The sequence below is a fragment of the Adiantum capillus-veneris genome, unplaced genomic scaffold, assembly GCF_014529385.1.
Source record: "Adiantum capillus-veneris isolate H3 unplaced genomic scaffold, ASM1452938v2 Hic_scaffold_981, whole genome shotgun sequence".
Classification (NCBI taxonomy): domain Eukaryota; kingdom Viridiplantae; phylum Streptophyta; class Polypodiopsida; order Polypodiales; family Pteridaceae; genus Adiantum; species Adiantum capillus-veneris.
This window is the reverse complement of record NW_028221935.1, coordinates 35,074-60,228: the sequence shown is the minus strand read 5'-3', so window position 1 is coordinate 60,228 and position 25,155 is coordinate 35,074. Positions and strand designations below refer to the sequence as shown.

General features: G+C 38.3%; 1 pseudogene across 1 annotated transcript; it reads left to right on the top strand.

The window, feature by feature from the left end:
• Nucleotides 1-6: 6 nt before the first annotated feature.
• LOC147416434 (protein ABCI7, chloroplastic-like) lies at nt 7-2,516 on the top strand (annotated as a pseudogene). Its single transcript, XR_015187515.1, has 3 exons — nt 7-722; nt 983-1,243; nt 1,834-2,516. The product of XR_015187515.1 is annotated as a protein ABCI7, chloroplastic-like (transcript).
• The last annotated feature ends 22,639 nt before the right edge of the window (nt 2,517-25,155 follow it).

Below are 25,155 nucleotides of genomic sequence, written 5' to 3'. Positions count from 1 at the left end.
GGGTTGAATACAACTGCTAAAGAGGTCTTGTCACGTCTTCGCGAGCGTTCTGCAGAAGCTACACTTTCTTTACAATGGCCGACTAACAAAGTGGAGGCCTACCGATATACAGATCTGAGATTTCTAAAAAATTCTGGTGTAGAGCCTGCTTCTTTGCCTTCTCAAGATTCAAGGCTTGAGCTTTCAAATTTTCAGCGTACGTCAGATGAAAACATGTGTATGCTGTTTGCTGACGGTGTTGTATCAAGCATCCTCTAGTGGCCTGAAAGATCAGGCTGGTGTCTTTTATGGTGGCTTGTCATCACTACCTGAAGATTACGTTAAAGAGTATGTGATTCCTAAATTGGGAGAATCAGTGGATTGGATAAATGAGATTTTTTTGCTTCTCTTAATGGACTTGGAGTAAGAGAATTGGGTGTTATAATTGTTCCAGAGGGTTCAAGGTGCAGATGCCCCTGCATGTTTTGTATTACTCATCTCAAGGTGGTAGTGAAGGTGGTGAAAAGCCAGTCTATGCCTTGTCTAGTCCCCGTCTTCTTGTTTTTCATCGGAAAGGAGCAGAGATTAACATTGTTGAAGAGTTTATAGGAGAAGCTGGAAAGCTGTACTGGGCTAATGCAGTTGTGGAGTTTTTCATTGAGGATGAGGGGAAAGTGCAGCACAATTATGTGCAGAACCAAGCAAGGGATGCAGTCCACATTAAACAAACTTGTGTCGCTCAGGTGAGTCACGTATGCTTTTTCTGTCATGTGCATCTGGTTATATAGTTTGACTGTGTGCGAATGTGTATTACTTGCTGTGGCTATTATTCATCTGGATTCTTGGGTTTTAGGTCTTCTGCTCTGTGTTTACATGTGCCACTATGCTGATGATGTGCTGTGAGAGGCTTGTCCGTGTGAACTACTTTCCGAACTGTTTTTTTTTTTCCTTTTGGTTTGCCTGCTTTTTGCTGAATGCAATGTTTCCTTTTCACATGTTGCAGAAAGAGTCCAGTAGTTATGAGCTCGTAGAGGCGGTGATTGGTAGCAGACTTAACAGGCACAATATCCACATACAACAACTAGGGCCAGATACTACAACAAAAATGAACAGCTTTTTTACTGGCGGGACAAAGCCAATTGCAAGATCTGCACAGCAGGCTAATCTTGAGTCACCCACGTGGCTTTGCACGCCAGTTACACAAGTGTATCGTTATGCATTCTTCTGGCCATTGTGTGTTCGATGGCAACGTGAAAGTCAACAGGTGAGAAATGAATCTCTGATATGGTCTCCATCATGCACACCTACATAGCAGTTACAGATGTGCATGCAGGGCCTTCCACCCCCCCCCCCCCCCCCCCCCCCCCCCCCCCCCCCCTTCTAACAAACAAAAAACCCACAAGCATGCATGCGCGTGCACAAGTTATGTCCCCATCAGAGGAGAGAGTATGATGAACTATTGTGTACCCTAACTCCATTCATCCACGCCATAATCAATTCCACCCAGCACGCGTGCGCGCGCACTCACACACACACACACACACACACACACACACACACACACACACACACACACACACACACACACAGACACAGTGATGTACCATCAGAGGAGAGAGGACGACATATCCCAATGGTGTCATAGACTAGTGATTGGTCACACTAGCCGGGTTCACCCTACATTTGCCCAGACACTGGGCACTCATCCCTATGTGTCATAGACTAGGTCCCCTCTCATCTGATGAGGACATAAAACACACACACACACACACACACACACACACACACACACATTCTCACACACTTTCATTGAAACAGTTGGAAGGTAAAAGAAACTCACCATTACATTAACAGGTACGCGCAGCAGACAGATGCTGGCCAGCTGAGTAGAAGTTTGCTTTTGGCACCAAGGGCAACTGTAAGCGTGAAGCCAAACCTTCAGATAATTGCCGATGATGTGAAATGCTCTCATGGTGCAGCTATCAGTGACCTTGAAGAGGATCAGATCTTTTACTTCCAAGCTAGGGGCATTGACCCTCAGACAGCACGGAGCACCTTGGTGTTTTCATTTGGGGCGGAAGTTCTGCAGCAATTTAGAAACAAAAAGCTTCAGGAAAGGGTGGAAAAGACGGTCATGGAGTTCTTGCAAACGGAAGGAGCTATTGCGTCTACAGGATAAATATTTTTCTGGATTTGGAGGTGTGAGCATGCGCGCGCGCACACACACACACACACGTGTGTAAGTGGCCATTTTTCTACTATGCTTTGATCTTTGCAGTGCTTGAACTGTTGTAACAATTTCTCTTATCTACACTACTGATGTAACCATTCATTTCTTCACAGCCATGTTTTTGATCCGGAAAGGGTAGATATTAAGGCAATGTAGAATAAATAGTCCAAGAAGGGGCTCTTGGAGGTTGTAGTTAAAACTAGTACATCTCAAAGACGTATGATCAAATCTTCGCTTTCTGAATGTTGAAAGCGACTTTTTTCCTGTTATGAAACTGCAGTTTGTGGCTAAGCCACTTTTGTTGTGATATTTTTGCGAGCAGAGCTTTAAATGATGTGTAGTAGTGTTGAGATTCAAGAATGTGTGCTGAAAGATGATAGGAAACCTACACAAACTTAATCCCCCTCTCTCTCTCTCTCTCTCTCTCTCTCTCTCTCTCTCAACACACATACACAAGCACACACTATCCGTCAAAGTCCAGGGTCAAGGGGCGGCCCGTCTGGGCTGTCCATTCCTACTGGGAATGCCCATTGTGCATTGCTGAATGAATGACACATCAGCATTGGTAATTAGAAAACCCTGTAAGTGAAGTGAGCCCCAATTTTTGGAAATGCTGCCACCTCATCGTGCTTGCCCCTCGTCCCTGGACACTTGACAGTCGGGAAAGGATCGTTGGTGCCCTTTCCCCCGTAATTATTGCTCCCGTTAAGAGTACTTTCCCTGTAATTATGGCTATCGTTATGGGCTCATCTCCTGCCTCTTAGGTTGGAATGCTTAATTGGGAAATCCATAAACACAGGAAATTTACAAGAATGGAGAAAATGTAAGCACATGTACACTTTTTTTTGGCTAATGGCTCCCTCTAGTTTGGCCTATAGGCTTACTGATGCATTGTTTCAGGAATCACTTCCTATTACCTTGAATGTACTACTTAAATGATGACCTTTTCACCTTAAACAGCTGTGGGCAAAAATATTACAACTCCATTTCACTCTTCATGACCCCTGGACTGTTACTTTATGAGGGAAGAAAATCATGCATCTGCATAACATCATATCTTGACAGTCCCGCAGACAAGCAGGCGCTAGGCATTAGGGAGTTATATATGGTGAGTAAGTCCATTGCTCACTTAGGCTTTTTTTTTTGCACTCATTCTTAGCTTCACTACATTGCATCAGTACACACACACGGCTCAACATGGTCACATGACTACTAGTTCCAACTATGAGCTATCTTGTTTGATGTTGTCAAAAGAAATTCTGTCCTGTGAAGGCTCTTATCCTTCATTTGGTGCCAAAATCTTCTCAGGAACCAAAATTTCATCACATTTTCTTAAGCTTATGGTATCTGCACAAAAACAATGTGTATGCTTTGGAGTTGATGTAATGTATACTTAAAACATGGAGTTGTGTAAACCGGAGATTTTCATAACATTGACTTATTGATTAAAAAATTCGTAGCTCTCTCATTGGAAGAATGCCCCTATGTGCCAAAATCTGCTCAGGAACCAAAATTTCATCACATTTTCTTAAGCTTATGGTATCAGCACAAAAACAATATGTATGCTTTGGAGTTGATGTAATGTATACTTAAAACATGGAGTTGTGTAAACCGGAGAGACTTATTGATTAAAAAATTCGTAGCTTTATGCCAACCTCACTAAGCTTGAACAAAGATTAATGATGTATCTAGGAACTAGTGATAGAATCTTCACCCTTGGTGGGGTTCGGATTCTTACCATGGTTTGATGGCTTGTTGGGTTCACATACCTTCCCTTGGTTATTGGTAGTTTCTTTGGACGTAGATTGTTTTTTTGAGTCCCTATACTAACTTTCCTGAGGTAAGCTCTTGGGGCTAGGTAAAACTTATAGGTGGTGACTAAAAGCATATATATTAGGTGTTTTTTAATGGACATAAGCTTTGGCCGGTACTTACCCAATCTTGTGAAGTAGGTCTATTGAAATATGTTCATGCATGGTTTGTTCTATTGATTGATTTCCTAAATAGTACTTAATATGTTGGGTAAGCTCGGAGTTTGTAGCCTCTATGATTCAATTTTTTTCTTAAGATGTCTCTTACAGGCTGCTATGACCGGTGGCATAGTATTTTTAGGATGCATAGGAGAAGAGTCATAATATGAGTATTCTCAATCAAGAATTATCAGCGCAATGATCTTCTACTTTTTTGATTGTTTCCACTAAGAATTGTTTCTTTACAATCTAGCCATCTCTGACATAGGATTCTAAGTATAAACGGACTTTTTTGGATAGTGTGATGGATGCACATAACCGTGGATTGGCTTGGTGATCCCTTATGATTGAAAAGGCTTATGCACTCCTGTATTTGGTAAAATTGGTGCGATTTCTTTTGGTAAGATCTTAAAGTTTGTCTCTTAACAAATGTCTCAAGTAGCTCTAGGTGAAGTATCATTCACTTATAGCTTCTATTGATAATTAACTCTATACTAAAAGGAGCATTTCTAATAATCATCCAATTAACTTATATTGATTATTGACTCTATACTAAAAGGATCATTCCTAGTAATTTTCTAGCCCTTGAGTCTAGAGATCTAGTGTTCTTTGGTACTGACTAAATTATACATCCTTAAAATTTCGGTGGCAAAACTAGTGCTTATTGAATAAAAACTGATGTTTTTGGATAACTTCCACTTATGATGGTAGATTATCCTAAACATTATAGGGATTTGATAATGGATAACAAAAAATATTAGTAGCTTTGATATGGTAATAAGCATACAACTTTCAAGATGATTTAGGACATTTCTATTAGCTTGAAAATGATAAAGGCCCTTTGGAATCAACATTGAATATCCAAAAATAAGTTTGATCATTCGGTACACAATTGGGTTTGATCACTTCTATTCTAGATCTGAAATGTGAATCTTGACTTGGTCTTGTAAGTTTTCTATGGTCTTGATTCTAAATCAAAAGAAAGACAATTGGACATAAGTCTGGGTGAACGAATAAATTTGAAATGAAATACCAAGGTTAACTAGTTCTTTTTTTGGATACCAATTTTTTTTCATGAAACTTGGTTTCAAAAAATTTCGAAAAGTTACTACCAAATAAGTTTCAAAAATTCTAAACAATTCATAACTTGGCTCTAAGAAAAAAAATTTACATTCTTAGGATGTGGACAAAAAATTTTATTCGGCACATTATAGGTTTATATCTCATCCTTAGGATTCAAAGGATGAATGCATGTGTGAGTTAGATGCTGTTTTCTAAAAGAAACTCCAAATGCCCTATGAATCTTATTGAAGCTATATCGGCGGTAAAAAAATGTTAAGCTTTGTACTTCAATTCTCTCTCTCTCTCTCTCTCTCTCTCTTATATATATATATATATATATATATATATATGTATATGTATATGTGTGTGTGTGTGTGTGTACACACACACACATGTATATATATATATATATACATGTATACACACATGAAGCTTTGTACTTCAATTCTCTCTCTCTCTCTCTCTCTTATATCTCTCTCTCTCTTATATATATATATATATATGTATATGTATATGTGTGTGTGTGTGTGTACACACACACACACATGTATATATATATATATATATATACATGTATACACACATGAAGCTTTGTACTTCAATTCTCTCTCTCTCTCTCTCTTATATCTCTCTATATATATACACATAGACACACACACACACACACACACACACACACACACACACACACACACAAAATATATGGGACATGCCACATACGAGTATCATCCTTTGATACCGCACACACACGCACAGATGCACATGCACACATAATATATAATACCATTAACATATTCAAAAAAATTAAAAACATGAGATTGCACATGTATTGATGACATGCTCCCACGGATTTACTAAACCTTTACAATTGCACATGCAACTACTTCATTAGCAGATGAATGATGGACGGATTTGGAGACAAAAGAAGGACCCAAGCAAGGACCGAACGGTTTTTTAAAATAAACATAAGCCATATGGCTTGTCATTGTACTATTTCTGACATAGAACAATGTATTATTATTATTTTTGGTGGTGGAAGTCTTCAAAAAAATGTACAAACCCTTGAGTAAATGAATAAATATCCAGTGCTAAGGATATTAAATCCTTTGTTTTGAATAAGTGGTGGAAAGAGATATGCTTAGTTGGCTAAAGGGATATTTTTAGCAAACACCCCGAGGGGTGGATACACTTACACAAGAAAGCCACTTGCACCTGCTTAGTTAATGCACTGAATTCAAAGGGTGTGTATATAAGTAGACTATATGTACAGAAGCATGAACAAAACTGGTATTGCGTGACACACACTCATGCTATTTACAAATTGTGCTCAGTACAGTATTGCATAGGTTTTTTTACACACACACGCCCTCTAACTACGCTGATAGTGCACAAACTGCTGTTGTGTATTGGCTACGCACACAAGCGCTCTCTTATTACATCGTACAGGTGAACCTTGAACATACTGCGCTATTACTTGCTCACGGAGGTCCCTTGCGATTACTGCGCTAAGCTTCTTCTCACTCTAAAGAGCTACAAACTGCGCACACACCAACTGGAGAAGACAAAGGCCGCATAGTGAGCCTTCAAGTGCATACGAAAGAGCAACATACGACAAAATACAAGAGGTAATCGATATTTTGTATCAGAAACCGCACACACACTGGTAGACGCACAAGGGAAAGTCTTTTTTATACCTTGTTATGCACACACAAAGGATTTTAATAGGTCTCCACGGCATAACACTTAAGAATTCGTTGTTCTCTCTCTCAAAACAACACACACGATTAGAGGTACACGGAAGGGGTTTTCAGACATATGTACACACACATAAAAGGGGTGAAAAATCTATGATAATTGATATCATCACAAGTATGGTGCGGATATGGGGCTGTTACATCAGAAAGAGTTTGAAATGCCGTTTTGTTCATATTCATATAAACATAGACTCACACATACACATGCATGATTATAAAAAGCACTTTTTGATTACTTACAACATATGCATGTACAAGGACATATATACAAAAAAGTACACAAAACACACATATAATTTCTCACATATACACATACAAAAGTAAATATACAATTATACGAGTAGTGAAGCATTAAAGTAAAGCACATATGATAATAGTAAAAAGCATGAGCATAAAGCTAATACACATAAAAATATCATTTGAAGGGCGTAGCACTGACGGAATTGCAAAACCTTGGACAATAAAACGTGTACAAGAGCGATGACGACGACAAATAGTAACCAAGTACTGCGGTACATGAGCTCTACTTACAATAAGTTTCACTTACTTTGAAATCATGTACGAAGTTGTTATGTCATATTATGTGCTTTCCTTCGGAATTGTTTCGAAAACCCTAAGATTTCTATTAAGTGGTAAGCATAATTATAGATATGGGTCAAGCTATGAAGCATTAAGTTATGAAAACCTCCTGTTAGGAAGAAAGTCAATGTTTACTTGGGTTTTTTTTATTTAAAAGAGTGATATTACAAAAAAATGTTGCCAAGATTTTTACAAATTAAAGAAACATATAATGAAATTGGTTGATTTTTGAAAGAAAAGTAAGTGTATATACCATAGAATGTAACAATTGGGGGATTCATACAAATATATTGAAATAATCATAAAGTGGGGCAATAGTTAGGATTATTACATAAGGGTATTAACCACATGTCTAATTATTCTTGATAATAGGGTTACATGCAGACAACTAGGATGAGCGTCACTCGAGACATATTTAAGCTACAACAGATTCAAGACAAGCTCTTGGCTGTGCATAGTAGGCAAAAGACTATTACGGTCTTTAAAAAACTTTATGGGTTTACATGGTTTGGAGATAGCGTTCCTAATTGCTATTGGCTTAGTTATAGACCCTACTTACATAGACGAGCTAAAGAAAACATAATATATGTTTAGGAGTATGGTTGGGGTCTTGGATGTGACATCAATAACGAGCAGTGGGGATTGCTTGGATACTTGTCACCCATTTAGTATAAATTAGTTCTAATTAATTGTACTTGTGGTTGGTTTTGGGAGGTAAAGATCCCTGCTTTCATGTGATAGGAGTTCCGGCTTTAACTCCTACTTTGTCATGTATCAAAGTATCTTGTAATGAATTTTATATGTATCAAGAAATTCTTCTTTGATTTGTTCGTTACACAATATGTCTTGAAAACATTATTTAAGTATCTCAGTATATGATTCTGAATGATGGGATTTTATATTTCAAACACACACAAAATTTCCCGGGATACCTTTGGTTAGGTATCCATCATATACTGAGAAAACTTAATACTGGTAAGACAATAATTAAATCCCTAATGGTTTGTTTAATACTTATATGGTGATTGATTCAGGCGTCTTGGATTCCATCTCTCACCCGTTTGGGATATGGACTAGAAGAAGACATTCCTGTTCCACCGATTGGTACCCAATGTATAATTTCTTGTTTCAAAGGTGTGGAATTCCACAAAAAAGTTGCTTGATTTTGAAAACAAGCTATACTCACCCACTAATATGTCAGTCTTAAACATAGCCTCGGTCAATGACTAGCTCTCTTTACTGATTCTTTCTAGGAAAGAGAAGGAAAAGCTTTTAGAAACATTTGGTACCTTCCTAGCCAAACTACCCATGACTGATGTACACGATAGTTCAGATCTTGAATTTTATTTCACTTCTTTACCCACTATTGTGAACAAGTTGTATTTTATCAATAACCTCCCGGCTGTCCCTATAGAAATTAAGCATTCAAAAAAGGTTATCAATCCCCTTCTAGATCTAGACCTTCTTGAAGAAGAAGAGAAAGAAGCGATTTCCCATACTCCCAATACCTTAGGTGCCCTATTTTTTATGCAGTAAATTGTTTAAGAAAAGCTCACAAAATCAAAAACATAAACAGAAATAGTAACGGGATCCTTAAACCATAATCATCCACACCAAGTTTTTTTTTCAAATGCCAAATGAAATCTAACTTAGCCACCCACACAGTGGGCCTTACCAAGCTAAGTCACATGGTTCACATGCCTGTAAGCAGAGGTGTTTACATCACCTTCAGACCTATATATACAAAGGAGAGATAACCATAATACCAAGAACAAATATACAGTAACCGACCTGTGTAGGTTGCACTGCAAGCTCCATAACGACAAAGCAGAGATCGAATGAATACACACAGTCCTCTCTTTCAAGTTATGAAAATAAAACACACAGTCTTTGCTCTCTTAGTGACTATAACCTTTTAGAAATGGTACCAAAAATATCCAAGGTTTTCCCTTTCTTACTACCTGTTAGACAAATTGAAATTGAATCTTTTGGGGTGGACCATCAGCTCTGTGTACTACCTAACAAAGCTTTTTTAGCACCAATTCTTAGTGAAACCTGGGTGTACTTGGCTAATCTTCCTACCTCTATTGTTAAGGATTGTAGACTCAAAATTTTGAAAGGGGGACAGCTCTTAGACAAAGGGAAACTCATCAAAGCCCCCTTCAAGCTCAACCTTATCGACCATTCCAAATGCCCTTCCAATACAAGCCTCTACAGGAGGCCAAGCTAAACAAATAGTGATTGCTCAAATTGCTTTCAACATCTTTCATGGGCTAATGCTGGATATCCTGAAGGAACTAAAGTCTTATAAACGTGGGATTTATCTAACCACTTATGCTAGCTACAAAGGAGTGAAGATTATCAATGGCCTACTCAAGCCTTGCATCGAAGACGATGACTCCCCCTCACTAAAAAGACCTAATTCTCTTGCTACCCCCAACTCATTTACTTTATTTTCTGGCCACCTAGCTCTTCCTCTAATTTTAATCAAGGAAAACCTCATAGTTACACTAGAGGAAGAGGCGGAAACACCCCAATCAGGCACCTTCTTGACTTATAATCATTGATGAATATGTAGGTTGCTGTGAGCCCATGTGGAAGGAGGTATCTCAACAAAAAAACACCTTGCAAAGATTATATTTACGAGCACTATCTTTTTCAGAATGAGCTTCCTGACTTTTTTGTGAATGTTTTGACTTATTGTTTGGAAACCACAAATTATTTGATAATGTACTTATTGGATGGAAGTATCAACAACCTATTAAAAATTTGGTCTACTGTAATGATTTTCTTCGACACAACTCCATTCCTGAATGTGTTTGTAACAAATTTATCACATTTGGCAAAGACTCTGATACGCTTGGTATGCATGTCTGTTGGAATAGGGTTGCAGAGAAACACACACAGCTTGGAGAAGACGAAGGAAGCTCAAGGCACACAGTAGAGAGTGTTTTACTTAGTGTGCAATGGAAAGATAGATAGCCCTAGAATGATGGGCGTATATACAATGCTCGGGGGGAAAAACCTCCTAAAGAGGGAAAAAATGCCTCGACGGTTATCATCTGCATAACATCATATCTTGACAGGCCGGCAAACAAGCAAGCGCTAGGCATTATGGAGATATATATGGTGAGTAAGTCCATTGCTCACTTAGGCTTTTTTTTTTTTGCACTCAATCTTAGCTTCACTACATTGCATCAGTACACACACATGGCTCAACATGGTGACATGACTACTAGCTCCAACTATGAGGTATCTTGTTTGATGTTGTCAAAAGAAATTCAGTCCTGTGAAGGCTCTTATTATACATTTGGTGCATCATTTTCTTAAGCTTATGGTATCTGCACAAAAAACAATATGCATGCTTTGGAGTTGATGTAATGTATACTTAAAACTTTTATGGAGTTGTCGAAACCGGAGATTTTCATAACATTGACTTATTGATTAAAAACTTCTTAGCTTATGCCAACCTCACCAAGCTTGAACAAAGATTAATGAGGTATCTAGGAATTAGTGATAGATTCTTCACCCTTGGTGGGGTTCGGTTTCTTACCATGGTTTGATGGTTTGTTAGGGTTCACATACCTTCCCTTGGTAGTTTCTTTGGACGTAGATTGTTTTTTTGAGTCCCTATACTAACTTTCTTGAGGTAAGCTCTTGGAGCTAGGTAAAACTTATAGGTGGTGACTAACAACATATATTAGGTGTCTTTTAATGGACATAAGCTTTGGTCGGTACTTACCCAATCTCGTGAAGTAGGTCTTATTGAAATATGTTCATGCATGGTTTGTTCTATTGATTGATTTCCTAAATAGTACTTAATATGTTGGGGTAAGCTCGGAGTTTGTAGCCTCTATGATTCAAAATTTTTCTAAAGATGTCTTATAGGCTGCTATGACCGGTGGCATAGTATTTTTAGGATGCATAGGAGAAGAGGCATAATATGAGTGTTCTCAATCAAGAATTATCGGCGCAGTAATTTTCTACTTTTTTGATTGTTTCCAGTAAGAATTGTTTCTTTACAATCTAGCCATCTCTGACATAGGATTCTAGATATAAATGGACTTTTTTGGATAGCGTGATGGATGCACGTAACCACGGATTGTCTTGGTGATCCATTATGATTGAAAAGCCGAATGCATCCATGAGACAAGATGTTAAACTCTAAATGCACTATGAATCTTATTGAAGCTATAACGGTGTAAAAAAATTGTTAAGCTTTGTACTTCAATTCTCTCTCTCTCTCTCTCTCTCTCTCTCTCTCTCTATATATATATATATATATATATATATATATATATATATATATATATTTATATATATATATATATATGTGTGTGTGTGTGTATAAATAAATATATAAACACACACACACACACACACACACACACACACACACTATGTGGTACTTAGTTATAGTTTTTAGCTTTTTTTAAACTTCACCTCCTCACCATGGGATTAGGCCCGTATTTATTACCTGCAAGTAGGGTTTCACTTAAGTGGTTTACTACCCTATTACCATTTACCTACCGTGAAGGCGCAGTGGCTCTCTCTCTCCAGAACGTAGGCGGCCTCACTGTCGTGTAATACAGACGGTTCACTCATGGCGATTCTACTCATGGCTATGATCTGGTGGGCCGACTCCCTCCTTTTTTTTATATAAAGAGGTGAGGGCACTTCTCTGGCCCTCACTTAGCTTTGTTTGGTTGTTGCTGTGCCTAGTGAAATCTACGTTGTGTTTTGACATTGAAGCATGGAGCTCACCGCTTCTAGTACACAGGTCTGCTTCCTTGGCCATTTGTTTTTCGTTGCAAGTTTTCTATAAAATGAAAAAGGGGAGCATTATATTGAAGTTACTACTGTTGTGGGTGGTTTTTGAAAGCATGTTGCTCTTGCTCTAATGCCGCGTTGTGATATTCCTCGATGAGAAGCATATATGGCTAAACATTCCATGGCATGGTGACTATGGTAAGTTGCAGGTACTACTAATGATATAAGTGTTTACTGATTGCCTAATGCATGAGGTTGTTCTGCCTCTTTTCGATGGGGGCTCCTTTATGCCGCTCTGCTGAACCCGACTTTACTTGGTTAAGGTCTACTGAGCATATGATAATGGCCTAAATAGGCAGCAATGTACTGCATGAATTAACCAAAATTGTCGCCGTTTTTTTACTAATGGTCATAAAAACTGTCTCTTTCTGTCACTAGAATAAATGGAGATACTATTATTGCTATGGTTTTTTACCCTAGTATCCGGTGTAAACTGGTATTTCCTTCTGGCATATTACAGGTTGGCTAACTACCTGGTGCCTACTGCATTACTTTTTTCCTATGACTGGTTTAAATGTTTGTTATCTTATTAACGGTAAGCTTGAAAAGGGGGTGTTGCTCCATCCTCCGTACATCAGTAATAAACTTATATTGGGGCCAGGTAGCACGCTGTTACTTTCTTCTAAAACATGGCTGTATTACCAGTAAAAACGACAAATATTTTTTGCTCTTTCTGCTGGCTCATTAGTAGCGATTTAATGTTCCCATTTACTTGGGTATTTCTTGGTTACTACCGATTGTTGCTTCGGAGGAATTTTTTGAACATAAAGAGGGTTTTCCATTGCACAATGCTTTTTGCATCACTATAGTATGGGAGGCCGACATTACTGCAGTGTTTGTGACTATTCCCTGGAAATGCACTGCCTTTCGAGTGTTACTTAGACTTTATGATCTTATTAAATATGGTGGAAGTAGGGCATGAACCTACTGCTTATGAGTATTAGATGGTTCTTTTGTAACACCACTCCTTTTTGGGTACTTGTTGGTTATAGCCCGTCATAATGGAAAATCTACAAAGATTTCGTGTTTTTTCTCACATTAGGAATTGCATATAATATAACATAAGAGTTTCTTTTGAAAAAAGAGGAAAAATCGTGTTCTTATTTAGTTTCAGCAAGGGTTTCTTGCTACCTTGGCTGGCCATAAGGCGGTAGAAGGTAAGTATGCCCACAAAATTGGCGAGTTCTGATAAACATGACGGGCCGAATTACCTTGCCATAAAGTAAAAAACACATCATTGAACTAGCCTATGACTGGATTAGAACTATTTAAAGAAGTTTTTATAAATAAGAAAAACTTACTGCACTAATTGGTGCCTTCAGTAAAAGATGATTAAAGAAAAAGGGGGGATTCTGACACTTGGATTAGAAGGGGTAATGGCCTTCTAATCAGAATGATGTGAAATTATTCTATAATATCTTTCGGTTCCTTCTTAAATAAAACATTTACTATGGACTGAGCTTGTAAAAAGTTGAAAAAAAGTTTGTAAGATTGACATGGATAACAACTGATATAGTCCATTGATACCTGTAAAACACATCCAAGGCTAACATATCTGTTGTCTTGTTTGGATGGATACAGGTAAGGACTCTATCTTATCTTGGAGGTTTTTTTTTGACTTTGGCAAGCTGACCTACATTGGATTGCACACTTACTTATGATTCGGGAAGTTTTTTTACTATCTGTATACTGGAGTGGACCTCATTCCTACAAACATTATACATAAATGATTCTAATACTGAGTTGTTTCTGTACTTATCTGTTCTTTGTTCCTTAGCCAACTGTCTTTTGAATGTAAAAGTTCAATTATGTCTTATTATCTAACATTAAACAGCTACACACACATCCTATACATAAGGTTTTTCTTTCTAGAGAAACCGGGATGCTGGCTTTAAAAATTAATTCCGAAATTGAGCTCTAAGTTGGATCCCACAATCTATAATCCCTTGACTGGTTGACTGGTGTTAGGTGGTCCTTCATAGACTCTATTTCTGGTCCCTTGCTCATGGCTACTATAGTCTTTGACTTTGCCGGTTTAAGGTTTGCAGGCCCAAAACTACAATTACTGTTTTTTTCTTTTATTTATGTTTAAACTGTTCCCTTTTCAGGACCACATACCCTTTAGAAAGACAGCCCGCATGAGTACTAAACACAACCCTAAGAATCATGCAAAGATTCAGAAAAAATTAAGCTATATCTTAAGGACCATAAACCAAAGAATGCTTTGGCAGTTAGAACTAGACCCTTTCTTACTAGGAAAGCCAAAGATTGTATTACTTACTACGGTAAGAAAAAGTAAACCTCACTATACTTTTTTGAAATATTGCAGACGCTTGCTCTCTCACAAGGAGTGGAATTGACCTTGGAGCCCCTGTGAGTGGCCACATCTCTTGTACTCAGATGTATTAGCAGCTTGGATGCTTCTCAACTAATAAATGACTCGGCTCTTACCTCTGACAAGAAATTGTCTGTCTTACATATGCCGTCTTTTAATGATTGGGTCAAAATTTTGGCTACTCTGGATAAGGACTCCATGGAAGGGGTGAATTTAATTACCCAATACATAGCCCAACTTCCCTTACTGTCTTCATAGTACCAAGAAGATCTTGCCCTATTCTCTTCCTCAGGTGCTGATATGTCTAACTTTCTAAGGAAGCTGTGCGGTCTCAATCCCTCTTTTGTCTGTACACCAGCTACTCCAACTATCCCACATATTGGTGGTATCTTTTGTAGGGATAGTGCAACCCTTGAAGTAGTTAAAGAATTTCAGAGTAATCTTTGTTCCCTCAATGACTCTAACCTCCTGGAGATGGTGCCTAAGATCTCTAAAGTCTTTCCTGCCTTACCTGTTAGAAAAATTGAAATTGAATCCCTTGGGGTTGATCATCAGCTTTGGGTCCTTCCCAACAAAGCGTTCTTAGCACCTATTTTAAGTGAAACTTGGGTATACCTTGCCAACCTCCCTGCCTCTACTGTGGAGGACTCCAAACTCAAGATTTTGAAAGGAGGACAATTTTTGACAAAGGGGAGCTCATCAAAGCACCCTTCAACCTAATCTCATTGACCACTCTAAATGTCCCTCCAATACCGGCCTCTACATCCGTACTAAAGGAAACATGGAATTTGCTAAAAATAACCCTGATTTCTACACTGAATCCATCTGGAATGTCTTATGTAAAATGTGCCTGCAGATTTCTTGACCCTAAAGCCTCTTGTGAATTCAACATCATGTGGTTCGATCATATTATATGGTTTATTCTCAACCATCTTGACCTACTCTTCCCAGAAAAACCTGTGGATTTTCACGTCTCTCTCATTTGCTCTTGGTTGGGTGGCCAAGCTAAGCAAATTGTAATTGCGCAGATTGCCTTCAACATCTTTCGTGGTCTTATGCCGAATATCTTGAAGGAGTTAAAATCTGATGACCCGGGATTTACCTAACCACTTATGCTAACTATAAAGGTTTTAACATCACTAGTTTACTTAAACCATGTATTGATGAGGATGACACCCCTGCTCTTAAAAGACCCAACTCGTTGACTACACCCAACTCCTTCACTTCCTTTTTAACACCTAGCTCATCCTCTAACCGAGGAAAAGCTCGTAGCTACAGGGGTGAGGTAGGATTTCCCCATCAGGAATTTCCTTGAAATGTAATCCTTGGTGATATTGCAGGTTACTACAAGCCTTTGTGGAAGAAGAACTCTCGACAAAATGGATCCGAACAAAGGATATATCTACATACATTGTCTCTTTCACAATGTACTTCTCGATTGGATTCAACCAAAAGACCTTTTTTGTGAGTGCTTTGAACTACTTTTTGGCAATTACAAATTACTTGATAATATACTCATAGGATGGAAGTATCAACAACCCATGAGAAATTTGGTTTACAGTAATGACTTTCTTCGGCGTGATTCTCTTCCCGAATGTACATGCTATCAATGTGCCACCTTTTGCAAGAACTTCGAGGCATATGGAAAACATGTTTTTACCTGTGATCTTAGCATTATTGAAAATATTAAAGTACGTAGAACCTTGGCCAATGGGCTCAATCCTCAATCATATACCTAACTTTTCCAAAAACCCTTACCTTGCTCTATCAGCTATACTAAGCTGCCTCAGTGACCTTGTTAGTGCTCTCCAACTGGAGATGACAGTCCTACCGGACTTACGGAAAGTTGTGAAGGAATGATTCCTTCAAAAAATATCACAAATTCCTAGAAAATGGTTATCCTCGGATGAATCCTGGCTTACATCACAACTAGCTTTTGATTTTCAAAATATTTTTGATAAATGGTTTGTTGTCGGGCTTGACAAAAGCTCTAACTGCCCCACTCTTATTTGCAAATACCTTGCTCGGAAGGCTGTACGTGATCGAGTATCTGGAAAGGAATTCTGTAGTATTAACTCTTCACTACAAACAGTGACCGATAACATCTCAAAATGCTTAGGGAATCTAGGCTACCTTGTACAGAACACTAAGCTACCAATATTATTTCCCACCTATAAGATTCATAAGCATAAGTTCAGATGGATATCTGACGCTTCCAATGGTATCTTTACTGATATCACCAAGGATATTACGCTTTGCCTTGACCTTATACTAGCCGAATTTGAGCTTATTTGTGCCACTAAACAGAAAATCTGCCATGACTTCCTTCATATACAGTACAAACCCTTTTGGATTATGAGAAACTCTACAGAAGTCTCGCTTAACCTTCCACAACAAATCTTTCACATTTTTACTGCGGACATTACACAATGCTACGAAAACATTCCCCTTGATGGGGATCTTGGCCTTAAGACCATTCTTGCCAAGGTGATTAAATGGCTTTCTCCAATGCTAGAAAGAAGAAACTTTTTTACATCTCTCTTTCCAAAAAACCCAGGTGGATAAAAAACACTCACTCCTTACACTCCTTACACCTCAATGAAGATAAGCTTTACTTTTACATCTCGTGGCTGCTTAGTAACTGTACTATAGTGTAATGGAATTTGCCTATTCAATTTGAGAGTAGCGGAATTTAATGAGAGTACTTTCAAGAAATGATTTTGTGAGCATAGCGGGTTGACATAATTGAAGATAGCAACATAATCATAGCACTTAGTTAACTTGGCATAGACAATACTTTTGCAAGAGAGAGAGTTTAGAGAATATGACAACAGTTGAGGACCGGATTTATGTGGAGCCGGTCCCCCCTCCAAAAGGTATTTGTATTATAGATTCTCTCATTAAGAGACTTGGTACAATACAATCTTTGTGTTCCTTGAGACCTCCTTGGCCATATGAAGATGGAAGGTTCACACACCAAGCTTTTGCATAATTTCAACAATCAATCTTAGCTTGGAAACAATCAAGAACTTGTGAACATCATTAATCTTTGTGTTCCCTAAATCATTTGAGTGCATGAAGATGTATACTTTTTATGCATCAACTTGTGCTTAAAGCAATAATTAATCTACCTTGCAATACAATTAATCTACTTGCATTAAGTAATTAATCTACTTGCAATAAACCATTAGCTTCTTGCAATAAGCATAACATGCACTTGTAGAAAGCATTAACTATCCCAAGCCTCAATCCCAAGACCTCAAACACCTTCGAAGGTGGAGAGAGCTAGCAGGGAATGAGGGTAGGGAAGAGGAAGAAGAAACATTTCATAGGAGAAAGAAGTAGTTCCTCACTTATCATACTCTTGTTGCTAGCATACATAATAGCATAGTAATGAAGAAGGAGGAGATGGCAAGCTTAAGCATTGAAGCATAGCTCTTGGTTGGATTTGCATTCCATAGCCAAGAGAGTTGGTGTAGGCTCTCAACTTCTCAAGGAGCTTGGAGAAGGAGATGGAGCCCTTGCACTTTGCATAGCACACAATGAGAGTGCTTGTGAGTGTGTGTGGGTGAGTATACCCCCTAAGCACCCCCCTAGCTTGCTTGGGTCGACCCCCCCTTGTAGCTCATGCTTGAAGCTCATTGGACCCCTCCAGGCCTAGCCAATCACAAGCAGAAACCATTACAAGCAATAGGGATAGCCTTGGGACAAGTGTCCCCCTTTCCCCTTTGAGAGAGAGGACTTGATAAATGCAAAAACAATTAGATAATTCAAGTAATTTATCATTGGACCCCTTTGAAGCCTAGCCAATAGGCTTCAAGCAACACATGAAGGTAACATGGGTAGGGACCTGACATGTGTCCTTGCTACCTCTTCAAGCTGGGGCTTCCCTTGTGAGTGTGAGTGTGTGTTCTCTCTCTAATCCCTAGGAAAAGGGCTCGCCCCCCCTCTTGTAGGGATGCTTTTGACTTTAGGAGCTCAAGCACCTTAGTCATCAAGCATGACAAAGCACTTGGACTAGGGGGTATTCCCACAAGCATCTCAGGCAAGCATGTCAAGGCACCTCAAGCACCTTAATCAAGCGGCAAGTCAAGCACCTCAAGCATGGAGTAAGTCAAGCACCTCAAGCACCTTAATCAAGCACCTCAAGCAGGACAAACACCTCAAGCACGACAAGCACCTCAAGCAGGTCAAGCACCTCGAGCTTGGGCCGGGTTCCCACCTCAAGCTCAACCCTAGCTTACCTAAGGTCAAAGGACTTTTACACACATTATTGGAGGTCTTCAATGAAGCTAATCCTAAGGTCTTATGCTCCATTGGTTAGCCTTGCTCTTGATAGACCATCTCCCATTTGGGCCCCTTTACTATTGGCCCCGTGTTGAGATATATCTATAAGCACATATCTATATCTTAACACTTTTTCCCGTTTATTCTCCCACATTAAGTGATCAATTTAATATGAGAAAATCATTTGGGTTGGTTAGATATTAGATTTTATGACATATAGTTTCTGGCGGTCTATGGTTCAACCAATGCCTAGGCATCCCCATGGGGTTCTCTTGTTCTCCACTTATGTGTAATATTTACCTTGCTTTCTTCGGATATAATCGGTTTCTCAAAGCCATGGAATCTTGCAAAAGTAATATTTCACAGTTTAGACATACCTGTAGATATATGGATGACTTACTAAGCGTCAACAATAAAGCCTTCCTTAGAGAAATTTGTCTGATATATCCTCACTGCCTTAAAATTGAACCTACATCTTTACATGGGATCATTACACCCAATGGGCCTTTTTGCACATCAGTTCAATTCCTTAACCTTTCTGTCTCTCTTCATGTTTCATTTGTCGGTGGATATGACCTAAGATTTGTTTGAAAAAGAGATCTCTTGAAACTACCACTTCTGGAATTCATAAAAAAGAATAGCAATAGGCCTCACAAGGCTGCTATTAGCTCTTGTATCAGCCTGCTACACTTAATTTGCTATTCTTCTTTGATTATTTCCTTGCCTGGGAGGATGTTAATTTACTAATCATAAATTATTGCCTTAAAGTGAGAGGAGGAAGATTCTTGCAAACATGCTTAATCTTCCTTATGGCTTGTGATAGCTCATCAGACCAAAAAAATGTTTTGCTCCTTTCTAAAGTTTTAAAAGGAAGTAAAACCTTTGCTACGTGGGGATACTGTGGAGCAATCCATTGTAAGCAGCCAATAAACGTTTGCACTTCTTTGCAATCCTTTAATTGATCAGGAAATGCCTGTAATTTTGCAGCACATGCTCCTACATTTTGATACATCTTGCGAAGATCTCAACGCCCAAGAAATCAACTTGGGGTTTATAGAGCTCAATCTTTTTGAGGCTTAATACTAGTCGTGTCTTATGTAGCTTTTGTACGAACAACTGAAGATGCTTATATGGATTTGAATTCCTTTGAGTAGACCAAGATATCATCAATGTAAAGAAGCACAATTTCCTTACAATCAGCAAATATGATTTCAATTCTTTCTTGACAGAGAGAAGGTGCAGGCTTTAGCCCCATGGAAAGCACCTTCCATTCATACATACCTTGGGGGACTACAAAACTTATCGTGTATCATCTTTGGGCTGGATTTTATACTGCCAAAAACCACTCTTTAAGTCAAAATTTAGAGAAGACCTGACAATGCTTGATTGTTCTTAGTAACTCATCCTTTAGTGGTAGTGAGAATCTCCTGTGTTCCAACCAGTTGTTGATGGGTTTATGATTGATTACCAATCTCTTTTTTCCTCGTGTTTGTTATGAATGGTTATTTACATAGAAGGCTTGACAGGCGAAAACATTATTAGATGGTGAAATTAGGCCATCCTCAAGAAGATGATTAATTTCATCATGGCATAACTTAGTGTCTTCTAGGGACATCCATGGATGTGTTGCTTTGAGTCCTGTAGGCTTAGGATCACCTGACAGAGAAATCCAATAATCTTCTTTTTCCCAAAATTCAAGTGGGTTGTTGCTTGTCTGCTTGGCCAATTGAGAGGCAATAAGCTCAAGCTCAGCAGCGTGCTTGGCTTTTTGTTTTGTAAAACATTCTCAAAATCATTGGTTTTTGTGTGCATTATGTAACATGGGAACAACTTCCCCCAAAAAAAAAGAGCCTTGTGGTTTGGTGAAGACAATATACAAGGTGTTGTTGAGCCAAAACTGGATGGAAGCATCTGGCGTAATAGTATAAGGGGCCCTTTGAATTATCAGCATAAGAGACTGTAATGCCATAGGACACAATTTGTCTGAGGTGTGGAGGAACCAATGCTTGATTGATATAAGAGATAACCAAACTTGTGTCCCAAAGAGCATCTAATTGAAAAGATTGTTCTTGGGGGAACTTTATCCATACCTCTGAGTAATACGTCCTGTTGTATGCTGGATTGAATTGTAGAATATGACATCCATTTATGCTGCGATCAAGAATCCAGTGAAAGATAGGTCATTAGAAACTTGTGCTAATGCAGCTAACTCAGACAGATGCTGTACTATCCCATAAAAATTATCCAATTTGGCTTCAGTAGCTGTGCTAATTGGGATTGGAAAGAGAGTAGCTGATGATGCAGGTGATCACATTTGGAGTTCACTTGTTGGATAGATTCCATGATAGATTTATCATTTTTGCTACAGAGTTGAATTTATTCAGCAGCTTCATTCATAGGATGAAACGTAGAAGTAGAAGCTTGACTTTGAGTATGATGCACAAAATTGGATTTTTGCATAGGCTCGTGTGCTGATTATGATGCACAAAAATGGGCTCTTGTCTGTGAGGAACCTGTGTAGGTCATAGATCAGGATGCATAAATCTTCTCCACTCTCTTGTTGAGCAATGGAATTTGCTTGCTCAACCATATTTTTGAATAGAGGTGACGGAGTATAGTGTTTCTGCTCTTTCTTAGATAAGTTCAACTTTAGTGGTCGTTGCTCTTTTGCCAAATATTTTGTTTCATGAGAGGAACTTGGACTTGAACTAGAGTTTGATAGAACACACCTCTTTTTTTGTGGAAATGAATAAGGTTTTCTAACCATATTGTGAAAGAAGTTGATGCACTGGTAGAGCCGTCTTCTGATTGCTCATAATCAAAATCGTATTCTGTATATTCTGCAATAAGAATGTCTTTCTTTTGCAGAACTTTCCAATAGATGACTTTGTATTCATATTTGTCCTTGAGGACTGCATTGCCAAATTGTTTCTTTCTTTGAGGGCATTCAGGTGCAACGTGCCCTTGCTTATTACATATGTAGCATCTTACCTGCTTCCTTCCTTCTTTGTTGAATTTGCGCTTTTGGCGTGCCACTTTGAATTTCTTGCCATATTTATTCTTCCGTCGTGTGAACTTACATTTACATTTGGCTTCATCCCTGCAACCAAAGGTTATGGATTTTGCTTTTTTTGTGACAAAAGTTAGAGTTGAATCTTTTGACCTATTTAATATCCTTCTTTATCCTGATGCAAGCACACTCTAAATCAGTTACTTCATCAATAAAATCATTGATATGGGCTATAAAGATATTTTCATTTAAATAGAGACGAGTTGCTTTAATCCTTTCCTTCACAAGATTAGAAAATGACTCAGGGAATGAGTTGATGTAGTATTGCTGATACTCAAATTTGAAGTATCCACCTGGGAATCGATACATCAAATGAGTCATATGTTGCTGGTATTTTTTGATCTGGGTAATATCACATAGCTTGCTTCTGAAGAAGGTTTCCTTATTTCGTTCTTGGATTTTGTTGGTTGATCCCAAGAACTGCATGACCAATGCTGCAAAAAATAAAGAGATCACATTGTCAAAGTTTTCATGACCCTCTGGTCCACCTTGCATGATATATGCTTTACTGTCAGTGCTGAGATCATCCCACCAGGCTTGTAGCATCCCTTGAAAGCCTGCTATAATCATTGAGACTGACTCCCTTTGTGTAAGGTATTTGTAATGAATTCCGTAATGAGCATAATTATAAATAAACTTGAATACATTCCATACCTGATCTTGATTTAATCCATCTATGTCCAAAATAGTCATATCACCAATTTTTGTGACTCCTTTTAGAGTTGTAGAAGAGGGTGATGAAGAGGTTTCTATTTTTACCTCTTCTGTCTGCATTTTTATAGGATTGAGAATTTTAATTTCATCTTCTGAGCTGATTTCTAAATGATTGTTAGAAGAATCTTCTAGAGCAGGAAATATCTGGGAAAAAAATAGATCAAGTTCATCTAATTTTTCCTCCTCATATTCTACGCAGCTATCATCTTGAAATACTGTCCATTCAACATCTTTAGGTAGAATAGTTCTGACAACTTCTCCCATTTATTGCCTTTAGTGCTAGCTTTGTATTTGGGCATTCATTCCCCATCGATGATAGGGATTAAACCCATTTTCAATATCGTCATTCGTGAAGGGAGACATCTCTGGAGGAAAATTGGGTACATAAGTAATCAATGGTTCTTGTAAAATTGTGGAAAACATTCGTGGAAAATCTTTGTTGTTTGGACTTCCACCAAAACTAATAGCTTGTTGCAAAGCGGCCTGTTGTGTACCTGTGACCTGAGCTTTGCCCTTTTTATCCTGGGTATACCCTCCAGGGAAAAAAGGTGTGGGTGTAAGATTGAGAGAGAAGAGAGAGTTTAAAAAGCACCTAGTATTGTAGGGTAGCAATCTCCTTGAGAGCATTTGTATGCAAATTAGAAGTAGCTCCAAAGGTTGCAACCGAGTATTTGGAGAAGGGATAATATAGGGAAGGCTATAAGCAAGATCCTTTTCCTCGATGGCGGCCTTGGTGAGGAGATCAATACCATTAGAAACAAACTCAGAAGAAATAATGTGACTGCAAAGTTTGCATGTAAACAATCCTTCATAATCTTTGTATGTTTCAGGATGAATACATGCCAGTGCTGGAGGATGATTGTGGCTATGAGAAGTTGAGGTAGAAACATGACTCGCCTAAGAACCATAATCTATCAATTTGTAGACTCGTTTCTCAATGACAGAAGCAATTTCCTTGTTGGATTTAGAATTTGTATTGATCAGTAGAACCTAGCCGTTGCATGTTCAAAGAGGCAGGTTGCTGGGTTTCATTAAGCAAAGTCTTTGAAATATCTAATTTCCATTCTACAGGAAATTCAACTTCTTGCCAGTTGACCATTTTTTGTAAAGTACCTTGAGTGGCCTTGTCTACCTTCATGAGTATTTGGGATTGAGTATTTCCCAAATAGTCAGAATTATATATAGAGGAAAGACATGTATTTACAATCTAAATTATCATTCAATAAGCAATCTGTAGGTGATCTGAATTATGCGTTAGATCTAACCCATGTGTCTTGATGAGAAGAGAAATTACTTCATCAAAATATTTATCAGTGAGACTACAGGGAGAATTTGGAAAACATTCTATGTAGATGGGTCCATTTGACAGACTCCCTTGCAAGATACTGATTGTCTAATATGGCAAATTCTTATGCCTTGTATCAAAAAAAGCCCCAATACATGAAACGTTAAGTCATTTTCTAAATAAAGGGATTATCCCAATAGCAAATATTCTATATGAACAAACTGATGACCTTTGCTTAACGCCTTCTTTGGGAACTCAGAAAGCTCTTTGGATAGATAAATGGTATGATTATCCATATCACTATCTTTAATAGGTATCTTTCCATGAGTTTCATGGTATAATGTGTTAGTAGAATACCTTATTCTGCTTGTACACTTGAGAAGTCAAAATTTTGGGTAAACTCCATTTGCTAGTAGGAATAGCTTCTTTGATCTCGACATTATCAAAGAGTAACCTCTTGAAGGAATATATAATCATGGCCATTCTGAGTGTTTTAAGTGTTGTGAGTAGAGTAGCTTGTTCTCTAGGATGTCAATGGATTGCAGATATGCAAAGCACTAGAATGTGGGGTAAAGGAGACTGATGTAGCTGAAGAAGTCTATGTCTAGCGACATCTTACTTGCGATGGTGACAAAACAACAAAGAAGCTCCACCATTGTTTCTAGGCAATCCTTACAAGCACTTAGAGTTTACAAGTAATACTTTTCACGGTTAGTCAAACTAAACATCACCAATGACTCTAATATCATTTTTAGAACAGACGGATGAGCAGATCAAATAGCAGTTGGAACAGAACAATTGAGCAGAACCTAGAGTAAGTCAAGCAAGAGGTAGAAACATATCAAGGTAAATTCAAAAACTTTGGAAATGGAAGTTACAATGCTATGGCTGTGTAAGGATAAAGTAGTAATCCGTGATCCTTTACAAAAGAGCAAGGCCTCCTTATATAGAGGATTAAGCACTTGCGTGTTCTTTACATGTGAAGCAATGTGTTGCTTCCTTAGGTAAAGTGACTTTTACGGTAGTGTGTTTGTCATTGCTGAGGTCACTTTAATATGCG